Raw genomic sequence first — 22,752 nt, forward strand, 5'->3', positions numbered from 1 at the left:
GGCTGGTCTCCAACTCCTGACCTCAAGTGATCCTCCCCCGGCAGCCTCCCAAAGTGCTGGGATTACAGGCGTGAGCCACCGTGCCTAGCCTTAAACCCACAACCCACCTTCTACCAGCTGTCATCATTCTAGCCCCACTGGCATCCCCAATTCCAGATGTCCCTGGTGCTACAAATTCTTGAGCTTTGGGGGTTCCACAAGGTAAATCAGGTTACTTCTTGAGGGTCTGCTTCTCCCACTCTCCAGACCTGCTAAGTCAGACCCCATCCATTGATTCATTATTGTCACGTCTCTCAAAACAAAGCCCCCCTACTACCTTGCTGTGCTTGAGTGATGTTTCAGGAGGGCATGGAATTTCATTGTGCGTGACCAATCCGTTAACCCAAATCCAGCATGCTTTTCTATAGTTTCTACATTCCCTTTGATTAGCATATATTATTATTATTTTTTAAGAGACAGGGTCTCACTCTGTTGCCCAGGCTGCAGTGCAGTGGTGTCACCATAGTTCACCACAGCCTTGAACTCCTGGGCTCAGGCGGTCCTCCCACCTCAACCTCCCAAGTAGCAGTGACTAAAGGCTTGCACCACCATTCCTGGCTAATTTTTAATTTTTCTGTAGGACAGGATGTCACTATGTGGCCCAGACTGGTCTTGAATTCCTAAAGTGATCATCTTGCCTCAGCCTCCCAAAGTGTTGAGATTATAGGCATCAACCACTGTGCCTGGCCACATTATTTTTATAATCAGAAAAGAAAAAGCAATGAGAGGGAGACAGATAGAGATTTTGGAGGTGGATTGGAAAGACCCTGGATCCTGCCTGCAAGCAGGAGCGACGGCCAGGCAGGAATTGACAAGACTCAGAGAGATGGGAGATGAGGTGCCATTAGCAGAGATGTGGAGTCAGATTCCAGAAACAGGCCAGGGGGTGATCAGCCAGAGTGGAAGTTGCTCTGCTCTTGGGGGAAGGGATTCGTCTTCAAGCCATGACCACAGGGCACGTGGGGAAAGACCAACTTTCCAGAGTGTCCAAGTGGGCATGCAGTATAACTGAGGGCCTGACCCAATGACCAAATGCCCACTGGCCTTGAAAACTGGAACCACTTGGCACCTTTCACCCTCCTACTCAGACTCAGCCCTTCTGGATATTCTGGGATCCATTTTGACTTTAGTAGGGAAGGAGTGAGACATAGAACATCTTGGGCTCTGGAGTCTTTAGTATCTAGTCATCCCAGCCACAGATTCCTCTAAAACAGGGGTTCTCCCAAACCCCAGGCCGTGAACTGGTACTAGTCCGTGGCCTGTTAGGAGCTGGGCTACACAGCAGGAAGTGAGCAGCGGTGAGCATTACCGCCTGAGTTCCACCTCCTATCACATCAGTGGTGGCATCAGATTCTCAGGAGCACATTGTGACGTGTGCATGCAAGGTTGTGCACTCCTTATGAGAATCTAATGCCTGATGATCTAAGGTAGAACAGTTTCAACCCCAAACCGTCCCCTAATCCCGGGTCCATGGAAAAATTATCTTCCACGAAACCAGTCCTTAGTGCCAAAAAGGTTGGGGACTGTTCTAGAACTCCCACCCCAATCCTAATAACCATCTGGTGGATAAGGCCCCACCTAAACCCCAATTCTAGCCCCTGTCTACCAGACACATCTCCAAGTCCACATGTTGTTTCCTGCCCCTGGGGCCTCCCACCAGGACCTGAAATCTAAGCCAGAACCCAAGCTCTTCCCTGTGACCTGTTGCCAGTCCTCTCTAACAGGCCTTGTCAAGTTTCTCCAGAGCCCTGCGCATCCAGAGCCAAAGTCCTGCTTTATCCAGGCACATTCGTGATCAACAAAGGCAGTTAGAATAGCCAACATCATCTTCACTTCACCCTGGAAGACCTGGGCTGATGACTCAGGGGTAAGAGAAGGAAACATTTCTTACTGGAGACGACTGCTCCAGAATTACTCCTAAATTAATTTCAACCTGAAGGTTAAGCCCAGATCTGACCTGTCTTTCTGGAGCTCTCTGGAGCACATAAAAGCCTGATGATTTCTTCCTTATGTCAATAGATATAGTTTTCTGTCACCGATTTAGATCTGATTTAGGGAAGGCATAGTCTAGAGCTTGCTGAGCTGGTTTTGCAATGTAGATTCTGAGAAGAGATTGAATATCAGCCATAATAAGTAAGATTGCATTTTCTCTAATCAGATTTGTTTTGTTTTGTTTTGTTTTTTGAGACAGGGTCTCCCTCTGTCACTCAGGCTGGAGTACAGTGGCACAATCACGGCTCACTGCAGCCTCAACCTCCTGGGCTCAAGGGATCCTCCTGCCTTAGCCCCCCAAGTAGCTGGGACTACAGGCATATGCCACTATGCCTGACTAATTTTTGCACTTTCTGTAGAGATGGGGTTTTGCCATGTTGCCCAGGCTGGTCTCGAACTCCTGGGCTGAAGCGATCTTCCTGTCTCGGCCTTTCAGAGTTCTGGGATTACAGGTGTGAGCCACCGTGTCCCACCTATATTGGTTCTGTATGAATAATTAATAAAGTACTTTTATAATGTTAAAGTGATGAGGGACTAGGGAGTCCTGAGTCTAGTGGGAGAAACAGAGAAGACATGTAAGAAAGACACCTTCTTGGCCATTGTTATTCTTATGGTATTTACGTCAGGATTGCCCAGGTTTAACCCACCTCTGCGACTGCTAGATGTGTGACCTTGGGAAATCTTTCAGTTTCTCAGTTTCTTCATATGTATACGGGGTCACTGATAGTACCTAACTTGCAAGGTTGTTGCAAGGATTAAATGAGTTCATACATGGAAATATATAGAACAGTGCCTGGAATGGAGCAAGTACTCAATAAATGTTAGCTACTATTAGTGTTGCATTTATTATTATTATTACTAGTGGTGTTGTTTATATTCTTATTTATATATTTATTTATTTATTTATTATTTTTCAGAGATAGAGTCTTACTCTGTCACCCAGCCTGGAGTGCAGTGGCGTGATCTCGGTTCACCGCAACCTCTGCCTCCTGGATTCAAGCAATTCTCATGCCTCAGCCTCCCAAGTAGCTGGAATTACAGGCCCGTGCCACCATGCCTGGCTAATTTTTGTATTTTTAGTAGATTCAGGGTTTTGCCATGTTGGCCAGGCTGCTCTTGAATTCCTGACCTCAAGTGATCTGCCTGCCTTGGTCTCCCAAAATTCTGGGATTACAGGCGTGAGCCACCGCGCCCGGCCACTCTTCTTATTTGGATATCATATCAGCAAAGTTTCAGTGTGGGAAATAGAAACCATGTAAATATTTTATACAAGAGGGGATTTAACACAGGAAATTGGATGCTTATAAAACTGTTGGAAATGGGTGCAGCTCTGGGTTCTACTCAAGGCTGCCAGAAATGACCACCAGATGATTCTTACTGTCCAACTGAGGGAACTAGAACCTCTGAGGCCACCATTAGGGCCTGCTAGAATTAAGAATTTACCACTGCTGCAGTGACCACTACTATTTCTGCTGCCTCTGAACACTGGGAAGCTGTGGCTCTGACTACCCAGGGATCAGGAAGCCAAGCAAGCAGCCCTTGCCACCAGTGAATGAAGGGGCCCTACAAAGCAGTTCTCCAGAAAACTCACATCTCCACAGTCCCACTTGCTAGCGTCCCCCTCGCTGCCCTTTTACATCTCCTGAACATCTAAATGGCAGAACCCAATCAGCATGCAGAACTCTGATATTCTGGGACTTGAAATGGTTAGTTTTCTAACCATTCCAGCTAGAGGAAGGACCTGGAATACAGGTGGAGAGTCGATTCACACAGTCCAAAGGAGGCAGCTGCATGCGAAGGTCCTGCTAGGTGGAAGGCGTACCCTCTATAGACAGAGGACAGTAGAGTACCTGAAGGAGGAATCGTTCCTGATTTAGGTTCTCTGGGGAAGGGAAGGGTGTCTTAGATCAGATAACAACAGACAGGGGGCTCTAATAGCTGTCTTGGCCTTCAGCATGAAGTTGGGCCTATGTTGTGAGTAGAAATATATCACTTAAGAATATACTGGAGAATATTCTTATAATACTTGCCTTTCAAGCAATGCACAAAAATCAGAAGCCACAAGGGAAAAATATTTTTCCCTTCATGGTAAAAAAAAATTAAACAATTAAGATCCATAATACATAAAAAGCCCCTTAAAGACAACAAGATTGAAACATTCAATGGCAGCAGGTCACCTACATGCTTTTCCATAGACTGGTGTGTTGTACGTGCTCTATCTTCTGTCAAGAGCATTTCCCCTCTAGCCTACCTGGAAACCCTCTATTAATATCTTAACTCTCTTAGTAATGTATCTTCTTGATGCGTTGCCTGATTTTCTCTCTGTGGTGGATACTGAGGTGCATGGCCAGATTGTCCTTCAGGGTCAGGGGGCCAGTCTCTCCAGCTGCCAAGGCAGCTGAGTCTTGTACCTCTACAGAAAGAAGCTGGTATCCAGTGATTAGTTATCCAATGACTGGTAACTATAGGAGTACAAATACCTGGAGTCCTTGCCTCAATAGGACAACTCAGTAGAGACATGCCAGCTCCAGAGATGCTCATGGGATTGGCGATGGCCTCTGTTCAGCTTTTCCTGTGTCCAAACAATCCTGCCTCCCTCACCCCAGACAAGTGTTGTTGCCAAGAGTACTTCCCAAAAAACTCTTGCAAATCTCACCAGAGTATCAGAGTCTGTCTGGGAACCTGAACTATGAAACTCTACTGTTGATGGTTTATAGATTTTTTCCATAGTGATATGTGTCAATTTGTTTCATTCATCTTAATGGCATCCCATTATATAAATATACTACAGTTTAGTTATTCTTCCCTTTTAATGAAAATGTAGGTCATTTCCAATATTTGTGATGTCACAAACTGTGCTGCTGTTAATACGTTTTTGCATCTCTCCATGAGCATGTGTGTGAGTTTCTCTGAGATGTATACCTAGAGATGGAACTGCAAAGCCAAAAGGTATCTGCAACTCCAAGTTTACCGAGATTGCCAAATTTCTCTTTGAAGTTGTATTATTCATAGACACTCCTGTTACCCTTGCATCAGAGTGTCACTTGGTATCGTCGGACTTTTAAATGCTTGCCAGTCTGATGGGAGGGAAATGGTATTAGATTATTGTTTTAATTCTAACTTCTTGGGTGATTGGGGAGCTTGGGCATCTTTTCATTTTTGTGGAGGGTGATGGTGTATTCCTCTCCTGGGAATTACTTGTTCATTTTTCTTGCTCATTATATTAGGTTGTTTGGCTTTTCTCATAGATTTGCAGCAGTTTTTTATATTTGAGTTAGAGATCTTTGGTTGTTCATATGCATTGCCAAATTATCTCCCTGTCTGCAGCTTCTCTGTTAATTTTCTCAGACTTTATTTTACATATATAACTTTTAAATTTTGAGAAAGCTGAAAATATTTTTATTATTTACATTATGACATATGGGATTTTAGGTGGGAAGGTCTAATTTCCTATACTAAGGCCCATAATGTTATTTTTATGTATTATTTTTCCCCATGTGTGTACTAATTGTCTCATTTCATTTGTTGAATAGCCTATCCTTTTTTCACTGATTTTTAATGCCACCTCTAGCAAGTGTCAAATTCCAATAGATGCCTGGCTGTTTGGGGCTCACTATTCTGTTCCCTTAGTCTGTCAATTTCTGTGACAATTCCTCACCACTTTAGTTTCTAGAGCTTTATGATAAGTCCTGATAGGTGATGCAGCAAGTTCTCCTCCTTTTTTTTTTTTTTCAAACTTGTCTTTGCTAATATTGGCCCTCTAATAAATCATGTTAATTTTAGAATCAGCTTGACAAGTTTCACCTGAAACCTGCAGCCCAAAGTGAGAACTTCCATCCCTGTGTGCCCACTCTCTCCCGATTTGTTCTTTCTGAATAATGTCCTCTTACCAATCAAATGTTGCCTTTTCCAAAACTACCTACAGGCTGCCCAGCTCCCATGCTGTGCCTGTAAAGACACCAGACTCAGCCAGTAGAGAGAAGCAGCTAGACATCAGGAAGAACCAGCTAGGCATCCCCTAAGGGGAATGGGGCAAAGGGAATGGAGCTGCTTTATAAAATGAGCCTAATGTCCATAGAAGGACATTCAAATACATACTCTAATGTAGATGGGCCTTGTGAAGCAGAGGACAGGCACGTGCTCCCACACATATAGTGAGAACCTCTCATTCTAACTTACTTGGAGCATGGAGCAAAGTAGATCAGGAATGGAGAGTAGGGATGTGGAGGTGGCAGTCTTAGGAGGCAAAACTCCCTGGTGTCATAGAGTCTCAATACTTGTGCAGAACACTATAAACCTTGTCTAGTGGGAAGTAGACAAGGGGGCAACATAGAGGGAGGCTTAGAGAAATAAGGATGAGGCCCATATTTAAAAGGTAAGAAATACATGTGTGGTTTGGTTCACTTAGACCTTCAGGGAATCTGGGAAAACATCGCTACCCACTTATACACTGCCTCACACGTGAGAGCTTCTCTCCAGGGAAAGAAATTGAGGAAAGGGACTTGGTTTATGTCTTGTGGAAGATAACAGATATAGGTGATTCTCATTATTCACAGTACTTCCATTCTATAAAATCACTATGAACACAGAATTATGAAAATTTGCTCCTACAGGATATACAGAATTAGGCTCCTGTGAGCCTCTAGTCACAAAATTTTTCTCAGTCTATCAAAACATAACCTCATCTTATGTGTGTTTTTGTTTAAAGGCACCTTATTTAATATATATTGTTAATTCATTAATATTAAACTCATGGTCAACAACAATATAACTCATGCTTTCACGAAACATATTTAACATGCATATTTTTTCCATAAGGCACATCACAGCCTTCTTGTATTTAGGAACACTAGGCAGCACTTCAGCCTCTATTTGGGGGTCACTTTAAACAGCAAAATCAACAGAAATCATAAAAATACAAAAAGCATGGCACTCAAGACTTCATCTCTATTTATGTGTTGTTTGCTCTGTCTGGCATTTTATCCCTGCTCTGTCTTCCTGACTGACTCAGTTATCATCAACTTCTCCAACAAGTTTCCCCTGACTTCCCATTTCCCAGCACAGGACTAAGCCCCAGCAACATTGGACTTGTTGCCACTGCTTACTTCTTAAATGTGAAATTGTTGTTTTTTCTCTTTTTCACAAAAGGGGGTGCTCCTTGAGGGCTGAAATGGCTCATCTCTATCTCCAGGGTCTAGCACAGCATCTGTCATATAGTAAATGCATAGTAAATGTTGGATGGATGGATGGATGGATGGATGGATGGATGGATGGGTACATGAATGAATGGATATATGGATGGATGGATGGATACATGGATGGATTGATGGGTGATCTGTTTAGGATGCCATGGCCAGCAGAAGGAGTGACAAGGACCCAAAGGCAAGCCTTCTTTCCATATTCTTAATTCTGTATCACCTAGCTTTAAAATCAGTTCTCCAACCTCCCTAGTTTACCAAATTACACCTGCCATTGCAGGCTGCCACAGGTAATAGCTACATGCCCTAAAGCCCCAGTTGCTCAGATGGAAGGCTCCATGCCCAGTGAGTACAGGAGGTAATTTGTCAAGTAGGCTTTTTGTGTCCTGGACTGCATGTTGCAGACCCAGCTAATGAAATCTTCATTGCAATTAGAGAAAATATTCCTGCAGCAAGTTGAAGAGATAATCACTGTCTAATTGTATTTTCTCCAGTATTTTAACCCAATGGTTTAGAAAAATAATTTTGAAATGTAATTTTTATAATAACTTTTTTCAAGGGATCTGTTCAGTATTATAATCATCATCATCTAACAGTTTTGAGAGCTTACAATGGGTATGCTGTATTCTGAAGGCTTTGTATGCATTACCTCCTTTAGTTATCACAAAACCCCCATGAGGTAGGTCCTATTATTTACCTTATTCTATAGGTGAGGATACTGAGGCTCAAATGGATTAAGAAACTTGCTCACCCCTGGGAATGGGGCTGAACTAGAACTCTATCTCAGACCTGTCTGCTATCAAGGAGCATGATTTTATCCACTTGTCTATGCTGCCTCCACAATTTTCAAAGGATTCATTTATTCAATCAGTTTAACAATTTTCTTATTGTTAATTAGCGTCAGGCACTATTTTAGGTGCTGGGGATACAATAGAGAATAAAATAAAGTCCCTGTTTGCACGGAGCATACATTCTGAAGACAGGAAAACAGATAACGAATAAACCAATAAATATATCATGTATCAGGTACTGGAAAGTGCTATGAACAAAGGTAGAGAGTATGACAGACAGCACTATTTTAAGAGTAGATATACAGGCTGGGTGTGGTGGCTCATGCCTGTAATCCCAGCATTTTGGGAGGTCGAGGCAGGCAGATCCGGTCAGGAGTTCGAGACCAGCCTGGCCAACATGGTGAAACCCTGTGTCTACCAAAAATACAAAGATTAGCCGGGCCTGTAAAATACAAAAATACAAAGAGTGCATGCCTGTAATCCCAGCTACTCTGGAGGCTGGGGCAGGAGAATTGCATGAACCTGGGAGGCGGAGGTTGCAGCGAGCTGAGATCACGCCACGGCACTGCAGCCTGGGTGGCAGAGTGAGACTCCGGCTCAAAAAAAAAGAACAGATATATAGCTATGTAACTAAATATCTCAGACTAGGTACCTTGGAGACACGCTCTGAGCCTGAGATTGCATGCAGGTTTATTGGGAGGTGCTCTCAGGATATTTAACTCTAAGGAAGTGAAGAGAGCAGGATTGGACAGAGGGAGAAGCTGAACTGCAATATAATTGCAACTGAGCCCTCAGCCCATCCTACAGTGGGCCCTGCAGTTGAGAGGATCCTTCAGAGCTGTCCAAATTGAGGCAGAAACGGCAGGGTCTTTATATCCGGGCATCAGCCAGGTGGTGATCCCTTGCCGTTGCTGGGAGAGAGTGAGACAGCTCCCTCTGGCCAAAGGCAGTGCCCAGTAAGGAACACGTTTTGAAGTCTTTGGAGTTGTTTCTGGATGGTGGATAGTCCCTGTCAAGCCTTTATTGTAGAGTTGTTAGCTAGTGCCAAAGAATTAACTGTCTAAGCCTCCACTCTCCATCTTTACATGCTAGAATAATAATACCTCTGTCAAAAGGGTTGCTAGGAGGGTTAGAATGATAAAATGTTGACAAATGACCCTAGAGAAAAATAAAGGAGATAAATGAATTAAGGAAATATATACTGCAGAATAGTACAGATCATGTATGGAAAAAAATGATCTTGAACAACCTGAAGTGATGTGGAAAGACAAGACATATGAGAAAAATGAAGAATACAACACTATGTACCCTATGATGGCATTTATCTTTAAAAGAGATCTATTTGTATCTATATAAAAAGATAAATGGAAAGACATAAACCAGTGTTGACTATGGGTGCAGGAGTTAGCTGGGGTGCTGGGAGAGGCAGGCAGAGCTGGAGTAGAGGTAGGGTTGGAACTAGGCTTGTCGGATGGGAGAAGATGGGCATAGAAGGGGTTGCAGCAGATGTGAACAGTGCATGGCAGTACAGAAAACAAGTTTGGGCAGGACTGTAGAGATAATTTGCTATCCAGGCTTGCTTGTGTTCTGGAGTCAGCATACATGAGTTCAGATCCCTCCTCCACCACTAAATATATAATAGCTCCATTTAGTGGAGCAGCTTGGGCAAGTCAATGTCTCTGAATCCCAGTTTCTTTATCGTTTAAATGGGGCATGATAATACTCACTTTAAAGACCTGCTGTCAAGATTAGATATGATTGCTTCTGACACATGTTCACAGGGGACACTGTCATTAGCCCTACGGGGCCACTTGGCATTTCTTCCCCTTCTCAACAAGGAGCAAGGAGTCAGAAGAACAGCTTCCCTGGCTCAACATAAACACTCCAGGATGAATCAACTCTCCAAATGAGCAAGATTTCTGTATGCTTCCACATAGATAGAGGAGCAGTCAATTCACCTAGAACTCCTGGTAAAACAGTGGTTCACTTAGTTTTTCAACATTTTTCATTATAAAAAGTCAAAAAATAACAGATGCTGGCAAGGTTGTAGGGAAAAAGAACAGTTAATACACTGTTGGTGAGAGTATAAATTAGTTCAGCCATTGTGGAAGACAGTGTGGCAATTACTCAAAGACCTAAAGACAGAACCATTTGACCAAGCAATCCCATTACTGGATATATATCCAAAGGAATATAAATCATTGTATTTTAAAGACACATGCACACATATGTTCATTGCAGCACTATTCACAATAGCAAAGATATAGATCAACCTAAATGCCCATCAGTGATAGACTAGATAAAGAAAATATATATATACATGATGGAATACTATGCAGCTATAAAAAGAATGAGATCATGTCCTTTGCACGGACATGAATGGAGCTGGAGGCCATTATCCTTAGCAAATTATCACAGGAACAGAAAACCAAATACCACATGTTCTTACTTACAAGTGGAAGCTAAATGATAAGAACACATGGACACATAGAGGGGAACAACACACACTGGGGCCTTTCAAAGAGTGGGAGAAGGGCAAGGATCAGGAAAAATAACCAATTGGCACAAGGCTTAATACCTGGGTGATGAAATAGTCTTTACAACAAACCCCCATGACACAAAACCTGCATTAGTACCCCTGAACTTAAAAGTTAAAAAATTTTTTTCATCAATTTATACATACACATAGCTTAAAAAAAATGTCATGAGACTTATAATGAAACCCAGTTTCACACTCTAAAGGAAACCTCAGTTCACTCCTTGAGCTATCTCACCAGTTATCTCATATTTCTAAACAAATGTGCTTCTTTTAATATTTCCTATTTTGTCAAAATTAGATGTCATCTATTATATTTCTGTGATAATCCATGCCTTTAGCATTCTTACACAATCTCCCATCCCCCACCTGCCCCATATCATTTGTTAAATTTAATTGGAAATTAGGGTTTATATAATAATGACTATGTAAATATAGTTATTCAATTTTGCTCAGACTGCTCATCAGATCTGCCATCTACCTATGCTTTGATTATTGTTTTCCAAAACTCTCATATCAGACTCTATTTGTCTCATTACCTTCTCTTTTTGTTTCAACATGGAGACATCTCTCCAGGAGCTCTGTCCACCTGCTATAGACTAGGCAGGCTGCTCTCTATGCCTATTGCACAGCTGCCATTTGGGGAATTCTCTTTATTACCCTCCTGGGTAGCATCCTCTATTGCCTGGATTTCATGTCTTTTTCTTTCCCTAGTTTTGCTGGAGTATACCCTTTAAAAAGAAGATGGGACTGTGTGTTAGTCCTTTTTCGTACTGCTGATAAATACATCCCCAAGACTGGGAAGACAAAGAGGTTTAATTGGACTTACAGTTCCACATGGCTGGGGAGGCCTCAGAATCATGGCAGGAGGCAACAGGCACTTCTTACATGGTGGTGGCAAGAGAAAATGAGAAGGATGCAAAAGTGGAAACCCCTGATAAAAACCATCAGATCTCGTGAGACTTATTCACTACCACGAGAATAGTATGGAGTAAACCACCATCAGGATTCAAATTATCTCCCACTGGGTCCCTCCCACAACACATGGGAATTATGGGAGTACAATTTAAGATGAGATTTGGGTGGGGACACAGAGCCAAACCATATCACTCCACCCCTGGCCCCTCCAAATCTCATGTCCTCACATTTCAAAACCAATCATACCTTCCAAACAGTCCCCCAAAGTCTTAACTCATTTCAGCATTAACCCACAAGTCCACAGTCCAAAGCCTCATCTGAGACAAGGCAAGTCCCTTCTGCCTATGAGCCTGTAAAATCAAAAGCAAGCTAGTTACTTCCTAGATACAATGGGGTACAGGTATTGGGTAAATACAGCCATTCCAAAGGGGAGAAATTGGCCAGAACAAAGGGGTTATAGGGCCCATGCAAGTCTGAAATTCAGAGGAGCAGTCAAATTTTAATGCTCCAAAATGATCTCCTTTGATTCCATGTCTCACATCCAGGTCACGCTGATGCAAGAGGTAGGTTCCCATAGTCTTGGGGCAGTTCCACCCTTGTGGCTTTGCAGGGTATAGCCCCCTTCTGTCTGCTTTCATGTGCTGGCATTGAGTGTCTGTGGCTTTCCCAGGTGCACGGTGCAAGCTGTTGGTGGATCTACCTTTCTGGGGTCTGGAGGACGGTGATTCTCTTCTCACAACTCTACTAGTCAGTGCCCCAATAGGGACTCTGTGTGGGGCTCTGACCCCATATTTCCCGTCAGCACTGCCCTAGCAGATTTTCTCCATGAGGGCCTCACCCCTGCAGCAAATTTTGCCTGGGCATCCAGGCATTTCCACACATCTTCTGAAATCTAGGCAGAGGTTCCCAAACCTCAGTTGTTGACTTCTGTGCACTCTCAGGCTCAACACCATGTGGAAGGTGCCAAGGTTTGCGGCTTGCACCCTCTGAAGTCATAGCCCGAGCTGTACATTTGCCCCTTTCAGCCATGGCTGGAGCATCTGGGACACAGGGCACCAAGCCCTTAGACTACACACAGCAGGGGGACCCTGGGCCTGGCCCACAAAACCACTTTTTCCTCCTGGGCCTCCAGACCTGTGATGGGAGGGGCTGCCGTGAAGGTCTCTGACATGGCCTGGTGACATTTTCCCCATGGTCTTGGGGATTAACATTAGCCTCCTTGCAACTTATGCAAGTTTCTGTAGCTGACTTGTATTTCTCCCCAGAGAATGGGGTTTTCTTTTCTATTGCATAGTCAGGCTGCAAATTTTCCAAACTTTTATGCTCTGCTTCCCTTATAAAACTAGATGCCTTTAACAGCACCCAAGTTACCTCTTGAATGCTTTGATGCTTAGAAATTTCTTCCACCAGATACTCTAAATCATCTCTCTCAAGTTCGAAGTTCCACAAATCTCTAGGGCAGGGGCAAAATGCCGCCAGTTTCTTTACTAAAACATAACAAGAGTCACCTTCCCAACTGGTTCCTCATCTCCATCTGAGACCACCTCAGCCTGGACCTTCTTGTTCATATTGCTATCAGCATTTTGGGTAAAGCCACTCAACAAGTCTCTAGGAAGTTCCAAATTTTCCCATACTTCCCTGTCTTCTTCTGAGCCCTTCAAACTTTTCTAATCTCTGCCTGTTACCCAGTTCCAAAGTCACTTCCACATTTTTGGGTATCTTTTCAGCAATGCCCCACTCTACCAGTACCAATTTACTGTATTAGTCCATTTTCATGCTGCTGATAAAGACATTCCCGAGACTGGGAAGATAAAGAGGTTTAATTGGACTTACAGTTCCACATGGCTGGGGAGGCCTCAGAATCATGGCGGGAGGCAAAAGGCACTTCTTACATGGTGAAGGCAAGAGAAAATGAGAAGGATGCAAAAGCGGAAACTCTTGATAAAACCATCAGATCTTGTGAGAATTATTCACTACCAGGAGAACAGTATGGGGGAAACTGCCCCCATGATTCAAATTATCTCCCACCGGTCCCTCACACAACACATGGGAATTATGGGAGTACAATTCCAGATGAGATTTGGGTGGGGACACAGAGCCAAACCATATCATTGTGTGTGTGTGTGTGTGTGTGTGTGTGTGTGTTTTCTGTTTGCATTATCCTCTGGATTTCATATATGTTTGCAATTGGCCAATAGCAACATTGCTTTCTTCTTGGTAATGTACTTCACACTCCTGAAGTCAAACAGTTATAACCAAAGTGTTACATAGTAATTTATTTATTTATCAAATATGATTGGAACCAAAGCCCTGTACAAGATTCTGAAATAAATAAGGGAGAGTCTCTGTTCTGAAAATTTTTATTGTTGCTGGGAAAAAAATATGTAAACAGGCATTGATATAATGTGGTCAATATTATAGTGAAAACTTTGTAAGATAATGAAAGAGCACCAAAAAAAGGACTTAACTCAGCTTGAGGAGCTCATAGAAGACTTCCTAGAATTGTGACGGCCTAAGTTGGGCCTAAAGAATGAAACTGCTTATTTATGTATATATTATCTTGTTACAACATGAATCTAAGATATGTTGCAAAATGCTTATCACATAAGAAAATCTTTTCAGGGCCAGCAACTGTGCCTAGATCTTCCTAATCTTCTGAGTGTCAATACTTTCTCCAGTGACTTGAACTGAGCCTGGCATATAGTTGGCTCTTTAATACATAGTTATTGAATGAATGAAGGTCTGATGTGGTATTATAAATCAGTGGGGGAAAAACATTAATAAATGGTCCTAGGACAGTGTATTATTCATACACATACAAGTAAATAAACAAAATTAATTCTCTACTTTACCTCATTTGTAAAAATAAATTACAAATAGAGTAAAGAAAATAACCTATAAAACTTTTTGAAGACAATATATTTATGAGATTAGAGTAGGAAAAGATTACTAAAATAGGACATAATGCATAAATCATAAAGATTGATAAAATAAAACTATCAAATGCAAAATTTGGTACAAGACACCAAAGTACTTGTCTTAGTCCATTTTCTGTTACTATAACACAATAGCTGACACTGGGTAATTTTTAATGAACAAAAATTTATTTAGCTCACAGTTTGGGAGGCTGGGAAGTCCAGGAGCATAGTGCCAGCATCTGGCAAGGGTCATCCCATGGTAGAAGGGCAGAAGGTACAAGTGAGCACAAAGGACAGAGAGAGAGGCACCAGGGGCCAGACTCGCTTTATAACAACCCAGTCTCATGATAACTAACCTGCTCCCACGATGACAACATTAAACCATTTATGACCAAATCACCTCTTATTAGGTCCCACCTCCCAGCACTGTGGCATTATGGATTTTTTCTAACATATTAACTTTTAGGGGATACATGAAACCATAGCATTCCACCCCTCCCCCCCAACACAAATTTATATTCTCAGAATGAAAAATACATTTATTCCATCCCCATGATCTCAAAAGCCTTAACTCATTCCAGCATCAACTCAAAAGTCCAAAGTCTCATCTAAATCAGATATGGGTGAAACTCAAGGCGTGATTCACCCTGAGGTTAATTCCTTCTAGCTGTTTGCCTGTGAAATTAAACAAATTATCTGTTTCCAAACTATAATGATGGGACAGGCATAGAACAGATATTCCCATTCTAAAAGGGTAAAATAGGCGAGAACAAAAAAGCCAAAGTCCCCAAGTAAGTCCAAAACCCAACCTGAAATAACATTAAGGCTTAAAGATGGAGAATAATCTCCTTTGACTTCATGTCCTGCATCCTAGGCACACTAGAGTAGGGGTTAAACCCCCAAGACCTATGGCAACCCCAGCCCCATGGCATTTCTGGGCTTACACTGGTAGCTCTACAGTTCTCAGGTAGTCCTGCACCCATGGCTTCACTAGGCATTATCCTAGTGGTGACTCTGTGGTGGCTTTGCTTCCATGGCTCCATTCAGCTTGTCCTAGTGGGGGCTTTTCTATAGTAGCTCCATTACTGTGACAAGTCCCTGCCTGGGCCCCCAGTTCTCTGTGATATACTTTAAAATCTTGGTGCAGGAAGCCATGCCCCCACCACTCTTGCATTCTGTGTGCCTGCAGACCTAGCAGTATGTGGACATTGCCAAGATTTGCCACTTCTACCTTCCAGAGCAGTGGGTCAAGCCACACCTGTAGTTGTTTGAGCCATAGTTGGGGCAGCCAAGAGCACTGCCCAAGCAAGATGCAGGATGCAGAGACCCAAGGCAGCCATGGGCAGTGAGCCCATGAAGGGAACCCTAGGCCCATCCCCCAGAACCATTCTGCCTTCCTAGAGCTCTTGGCTTGTGATAGCAGAGGAACCCTTGAAGATTTCTAAAATGACTTCTGGGTCTTTCTACCATTGTCTTGATGAACAGAGCTGTCTTCCTTCTATCCATGGTAATCTCTTTAGCAAAAGGTTGTTTGATTTCACCCTTGCACACTTTTTTTTTTCTTTACATGACCAGGCTGCAAATTTTCCAAATCTTTCTGCTCTCCTTCCCTTTTAATGATAAATTCTGTCTTTAAACCATTGCTTTCTTGTAGTATATTACTATAAGTGGTTAAAAGTAGCTGGGCAGTAGCCTGAGTGCTTTGCTGTTTAGATACTTCTTCTGCCAAATGATCTAATTCATTGTTCTTAAATGCCACCTTCCATAAAGCCCTTGTGCACGGACACAGTTCAGGCAAGTTCTTTGCTATTCTATAACAAGGATGGCCTTTGATCTATCTTCCAATACCTTGTTCCTCAGTTCCATTGAAGACCTCATCAGAATGGCCTTTACTGTCCATAGTTGCATCAACATTTTGGTCACAACTACTTAAGTAATCTGTAAGAAGATTCAGACTTTCCCAAGTCAGCTCTTCTGAGCCCTCACCAGAATCACCCTTAATGCTCTGTTTATAGCAACACAAGCTTTTACTAACCTGCTCTTCCAAATTCTTCCAGCCTCTACCAATTACCCAGTACCAAGCTGCTTTCACAATTTCAGATATTTTTATAGCAACAATCCCCCCTTCTTGGTACACATTGCCTCTCTTGATTCATTGTGTGTTGCTACAAAAGGATAACTGAGACTGAATAATTTATAATGAACAGAAATTTATTTAACTCATGGTTCTTGAGGCTGGGAAGTCCAAGAGCATAGCACCAACATTTGGCAAGGGTCATCCCATGGTGAGAAGGACAAAGGTGGAAGTGAGAAAATAAGACCGAAAGAGAGGCACAAGGGTTAGGACTTGCTTTATAACAACTTGCTTATGATAACTAAGCCACTCCCACAGTAACAAAATTAATCCGCTCAAGAAGGCTCTGCCCTCATGACCCAATCACCTTTTAGTAGTGCCCCCACCCCGCCACCCCGGCACACACGCACACACCACTATTGCTTTAGGGATTAAGTTTCCAACAGATGAACTTTCGAGGGAACACATTCAAACCATAGCAACACTTATCTATCATAGGATGTTGTCTAAAATTTCTCATCCACTGGAATTTGAAAGCCATATTTGTCAATCTGATAGACTTTGATTCTAAATGTAACCTTCCCATTTACAAAATATGTGACCTTGGTCAAAGAATTTAACATCTCTGAATTTAGGTTTCCTCTTCTGTAAAATGAGAATAATATAATTTTGGAGCACTACATTATGTGATAAATGTAAAGCTGTTAACAGTGTGCATGATTCATTTAGATGCCCAGTGTGTTAGGTGTTGTGTTTTCAGGATAATTGAGTTACACTCTTATCCTTCACCTTTGAAGGACTTACAACCTATTGAGCAATTAAGACAAATAAGCAGATACCTAACTGCAGGGTGACAAGCGCCCTTCTCTTTACAGTGACCTCCTATAGATCAAGAAATAATGCACCCCAATCTGAGGAGCCACTTATTGACCTTATACATCAATCCCATTCCTCAGGGCTCTCTCATAGTGCTCCTGTTATCAACATGCACTCTCTCCTCAAGGAATCTCATCCACTTCTGTGGCTATGCTGAAAATTCCAAAAATTTTATCTCCAGCCAAGATCTGACACATCTACTTGAATGTCTAATGGACATCTCAAAGTTAGTATGTCAGCAACTAAACTCTTAATCTTTTTATGTCCCTAAATAAGTTCCTTCTCCACACTGACTCAGATCAACAAATGTCTCTTATTTCACTCAGGTACTGCAATTACTTACGACAGAAACTCAGGGCCATTTTTGAGAATTCCTCATTTCTTGCCCAAACCACATTCATTCTCCCATCAAAATACTTCTTAATTTTATCCACTTCCTTCTACCTCCACTTTAACCACACTGGTCTAAACCATCATCTCTCACCTCGATTTGTGCTATAACCACCTGAGAAGCCTCCCTGAATCCCCTATTACTCTTCATCCATTTCTGGTTCTTCATCCAAATCTTTAAAAAAATGCAAATCTCATTGACTTTTTTTTTTTCTTTCATGAAAGAGGATTCCTGTTGTACTTAAAATCTAAATCTCTTACCATGGTCCATAGGCCCCAGATCACCGGGCCACCACCCGTCATAATTGCCTTGTTTTATCCTCTTTGCTCATCAGCCTTCAGTGACATGGGCCTTCCTCAATTTCTGGAACACACTAAGTTCTTCCTGCCTCAGGCCATGGGTTCATGCTCTTCTCTCTGCCTTGAACAACCCCAGCCTCCCCCTTGGTCTAGCTAACCCATCTCATTCTTTCAGGTCTCTGCTTAAGTTTCCCTGTTGCCCCTATCTAAATCAGATATTTTAAATTTCAAGTCATCCCCTCTTACTCCTTCTCTGTTTATCTATTTCAAAATATCTATTTATTTGTATGATCATTGTATATGTTATCTCACCTAAGAGACTAAAATTTCTATAAGGATAGAAACTATGTCAATTTTTTTGAATGATAAAATAAAAACTATTATTTTGTCCTTTGTTAGAGCTTTTATATTGAGCATATTTTACTAAGCATAGCAGGAGCTTAGTTAACATCCTGGCTGCTCAGGAGATTTTTATAGTGCATTTTATAAATATATAGATCTGGGGGCTTCAAAACCTATTGAATCAGAACCTTTTGGGGGTGGAGCCCAGAAATCTGCATTTTTAACAAACTGCAAGTGATTTATTCCAATTTAGTTAGCCCATCTCTGATGCCTAAAACCAGCTAACCTCTAGAAAAATTCCGAAGATTGGAAACCAAAAGACATGAGCTTGAATTCTACTTTGGAAATTACTAAGTATGGAATTTTAGAAAGTCATTTAATATCTTTGATAGTTTCTATTTTTGGAAACTTGGAGTAATAAAAATATCTGCTTCAAAGTATAGCCGTGAAGCTCCAATGCACAATACGTCTTAAAACATTTCATAAACTTCATAGTAAAGAAATGTTAGAATTTTTATTCGTTAATGATCTCTTCCATATAGGGCTTGCCTCATCATTTCTGACAATCTAACTGGTGCAGCCCACACTTCTCCAATGCGATAGGATCCCTTTCTCTGTACTTCTGAAGAAGGACTAATAATAATAATTCACTGAGCTTTTTGCTTTTTTAAAGTTCCGGGCCATCATTACTTAGATCTGCATCATACCATACCCACAGCCTCACTAGCCCATTGGCTGCTAGGGAGGAAACAGCTCAGGCAGCAGCAGCAAACCCTGAGGGAGAAGGGGTGGCCTCACTTCCAGCAGGATGACAAAGATTGAGTCTGTGAACAGTAACAATGAAAGGCCACAACCAGGAATTGCAGGGAACCTCTGGGCAGTTTCTTAACTCTGATTTTCCCATGCTGAATCATTATAAAACTCCCTCAATTATTATTGGCTATCGCAAAATCAAGAAAACTGGACTCCCTATCAGAGATGTAATAATAACAATAATAAAAAGAACCCTCAAACCAAAGAAACTTGTTGTGCAATCTATGAAAATCCTGTAATCTCCCTGGCTTTTAGGAACCTTACATGTGGAGCAGGTACTTGGACCCGATGAATATATAAACAAGTAAATGAATGAACACAATTGCTTGCAAGACCATTGCTGGGGATACTTGTTTTTTGTCTTGGTGTATGGCACCCACAAGTTCTTGGCCTCTCAAGCCTAGGAGAGACTAAGATAATTAAGATACCTTAATTTGATGATTCCTCCAAACGAACAAATGAATTAACCCAACTGCTTGCAAGATTATTGCTGGGGTTACCTGTTTTTTGCCTTTTCTGTGTTGGTGCATGGCTTCCACAGGTTCCCAGTCTCCCAAGCCAAATGCCTTCATTTGATGATTCCTCCCAGGTCTTCTTAATTTCCCATATCTTATTTCACTTCTCCATCCCATCTACCTGGCCTAGTGTACTAGTTGGGGTTCTCTAGACATACAAAACCAATAGGATGTGTATATACAGAGAGATTTATTTAAGGAATTGATTCATGATTATAGTGGCTGGCAAGCCCAAAATCTACAGAGTGGGCCAGTATGCTGGAGACACAGAGAAATGCTAATATATCAGTTCAAGTCCAAAGGCTACATGCTGGAGAATTCTCCCTTGCTCAGGGAAGGTCAGTCTTTGGTTCTACTCAGGCCTTCAACTGATCAAATGAGGCTCACCCAAATTATGGAGGTGAATCTCTTTACTCAAAGTCTACCAATGTAAATGTCAGTCTCATCCAACAGTCCTGTTACAGAAACATCTAGAATAATGTTTAACCAAATGTCTGGGCACTGTGGCCTAGCCAAGTTGACACATTAAATTAACCATGACATCTAGTTCAGTCTTTCATTATTTCTCACCTGGACTATTTCTTCAGCTCCTAAGAGGTCTACCTCCTTTTATTCATTAATATATTCATGCATTCATTCATTCATCAATCTGAAATTCATTTAATAAAGTATCCTCTGCGCCAGGCATATTTCTAGTGACTGGGGATGTGGCGGTGAACAAGATAACACCCCTGCTTTTACAAAACTTACGTTGTAGTTGGGGGGGATGACTAAAAAACTGGCTAACAAACACATAGGAAATATAATCTGAGGCAGTAGAAAGTGCTATTCAGAGAAATGAAGTTGGGTAAAGGAATAGAGAGTGGCCTGGAGGGACAGCTCCATTTTTTTAAGTGGGGTCAGGCAAGAAGCCTTTGAGGGGTACTATTCTAGTAGGAATTGATGAAATAAGGGGGAAGACCAGGCAGAATACCATTTTAACAGAGAAAAAAGCAGACGCCAAGGTCCTGACAACCTTGGTGTGTTCTATGAATAACAAACAAAGACAAGTGTGACTAAAACAGGTTTAGCAAGGGAAAGAATCCCAGGAGAGGAGTTTAAAATGTAGGCCTGTAACAAGATTATATGAGAAAAAGAAGATATTAAGGATGACTACATGCGTTTTGGACTGAGCAATTAACAAAATGGTGGTGCCGTCTATTGGGTGGGGAAGATTCAGGAAGAATGGGAACAGGATGCACATTTTTAAGAGTTCTACTTCCACCAATTTTGATGGGTTTATTAGATAACCTAGTACAGGCATCAAGTAGGATGTTGGATAAGTAAGCTGAAGCTCAAGGAAGAAGCTGCAGGCTGAAGATGTGAATTTGGAGTTATCAAATGTTATTTAAAGCCATGAGGCTGGAGAGGGTATGGTGAGAAGACATGAGAGGATTGAGACATAGGGGAGCTACAATCCTTAGGAGAGGATGTGCGTCTTCCTCTGCTAATGACTGTAGTTCCTCCTGGAAGAAGAAATGCATCCTCTTCTAATGCTTGTAGCTCCTCCTGGAAGAGGAGACACATCCACAGAAGGAGATTGAGGAGTAGCGGCCAGTGAGGTAGGAGAAAACTAGGAGAGGGTAGGGAGCGAGAACCAAGAAAAGAAAGTATTTTATAATACTGTGCCAAGTGCTACTCCTTTTAACAGAGTATTTAAATCTATTACATTTCTTGTGAATACTGAGGTATTTGGACTTCTTTCTAACATCTTATTTTATATTTCTATTTACCAATCTTTTTTCTTTGCTTCTTTATTTCTCATCTCATAGAAACTCCATGTGTAACTGTTTTAGGGGGAGTCCAGTTAGTCGGGCATAAACATGATTTTTTTTTTTTTTTTCCTAGGAGTTGCTTCCAAACTATGCTGTTATGATATTCTTCTCCCACTGGGTAGTTGCTCCCTTAACGGCATCTTGGCTAGATTACTTAATTTTCAACAACTTTTAGTTAATAGTATAATCTAATTATTTTTAAAACCTTAATTTTGTTTATTTAAAAGAATATTTTTTCCTGCCGGGCACAGTGACTGATGCCTGTAATCCCAGTGTGTCCGGAATTGGTGGGTTCTTGGTCTCACTGACTTCAAGAATGAAGCCGCGGACCCTCACGGTGAGTGCTACAGCTCTTAAGGTGGCGCGTCTGGAGTTTGTTCCTTCTGATGTTCGGATGTGTTCGGAGTTTCTTTCTTCTGGTGGGTTCGTGGTCTCGCTGGCTCAGGAGTGAAGCTGCAGACCTTCGCGGTGAGTGTTACAGCTCTTAATGCACTGCGTCTGGAGTTGTTCGTTCCTCCCGGTGGGCTCGTGGTCTCGCTGGCTTCAGGGGTGAAGCTGCAGATCTTCACGGTGAGTGTTACAGCTCATAAAAGCAGTGTGGACCCAAAGAGTGAGCAGTAGCAAGATTTATTGCAAAGAGCAAAAGAACAAAGCTCCCACGATGAGGAAGCGGACCCCAGCGGGTTGCCACTGCTGGCTGAGGCAGCCTGCTTTTATTCTCTTATCTGGCACCACCCACATCCTGCTGATTGGTAGAGCCCAGTGGTCTGTTTTGACAGGGCGCAGATTGGTGCATTTACAATCCCTGAGCTAGACACAAAGGCTCTCCTCGTCCCCACCAGATTAGCTAGATACAGAGTGTCGACACAAAGGTTCTCCAAGGCCCCACCAGAGTAGCTAGATACAGAGTGTCGATTGGTGCATTCACAAACCCTGAGCTAGACACAGGGTGCTGATTGGTGTGTTTACAAACCTTGAGCTAGATACAGAGTGCCGATTGGTGTATTTACAATCCTTGAGCTAGACATAAAGGTTCTCCAAGGTCCCACCAGAGTAGCTAGATACAGTGTCGATTGGTGCATTCACAAACCCTGAGCTAGACACAGGGTGCTGATTGGTGTGTTTACAAACTTTGAGCTAGATACAGAGTGCCGATTGGTGTATTTACAATCCCTGAGCTAGACATAAAGGTTCTCCACGTCCCCACCAGACTCAGGAGCCCAGCTGGCTTCACCC

Source organism: Pan troglodytes, chromosome 1 (assembly GCF_028858775.2).
Source record: "Pan troglodytes isolate AG18354 chromosome 1, NHGRI_mPanTro3-v2.0_pri, whole genome shotgun sequence".
In the NCBI taxonomy this organism is placed as follows: domain Eukaryota; kingdom Metazoa; phylum Chordata; class Mammalia; order Primates; family Hominidae; genus Pan; species Pan troglodytes.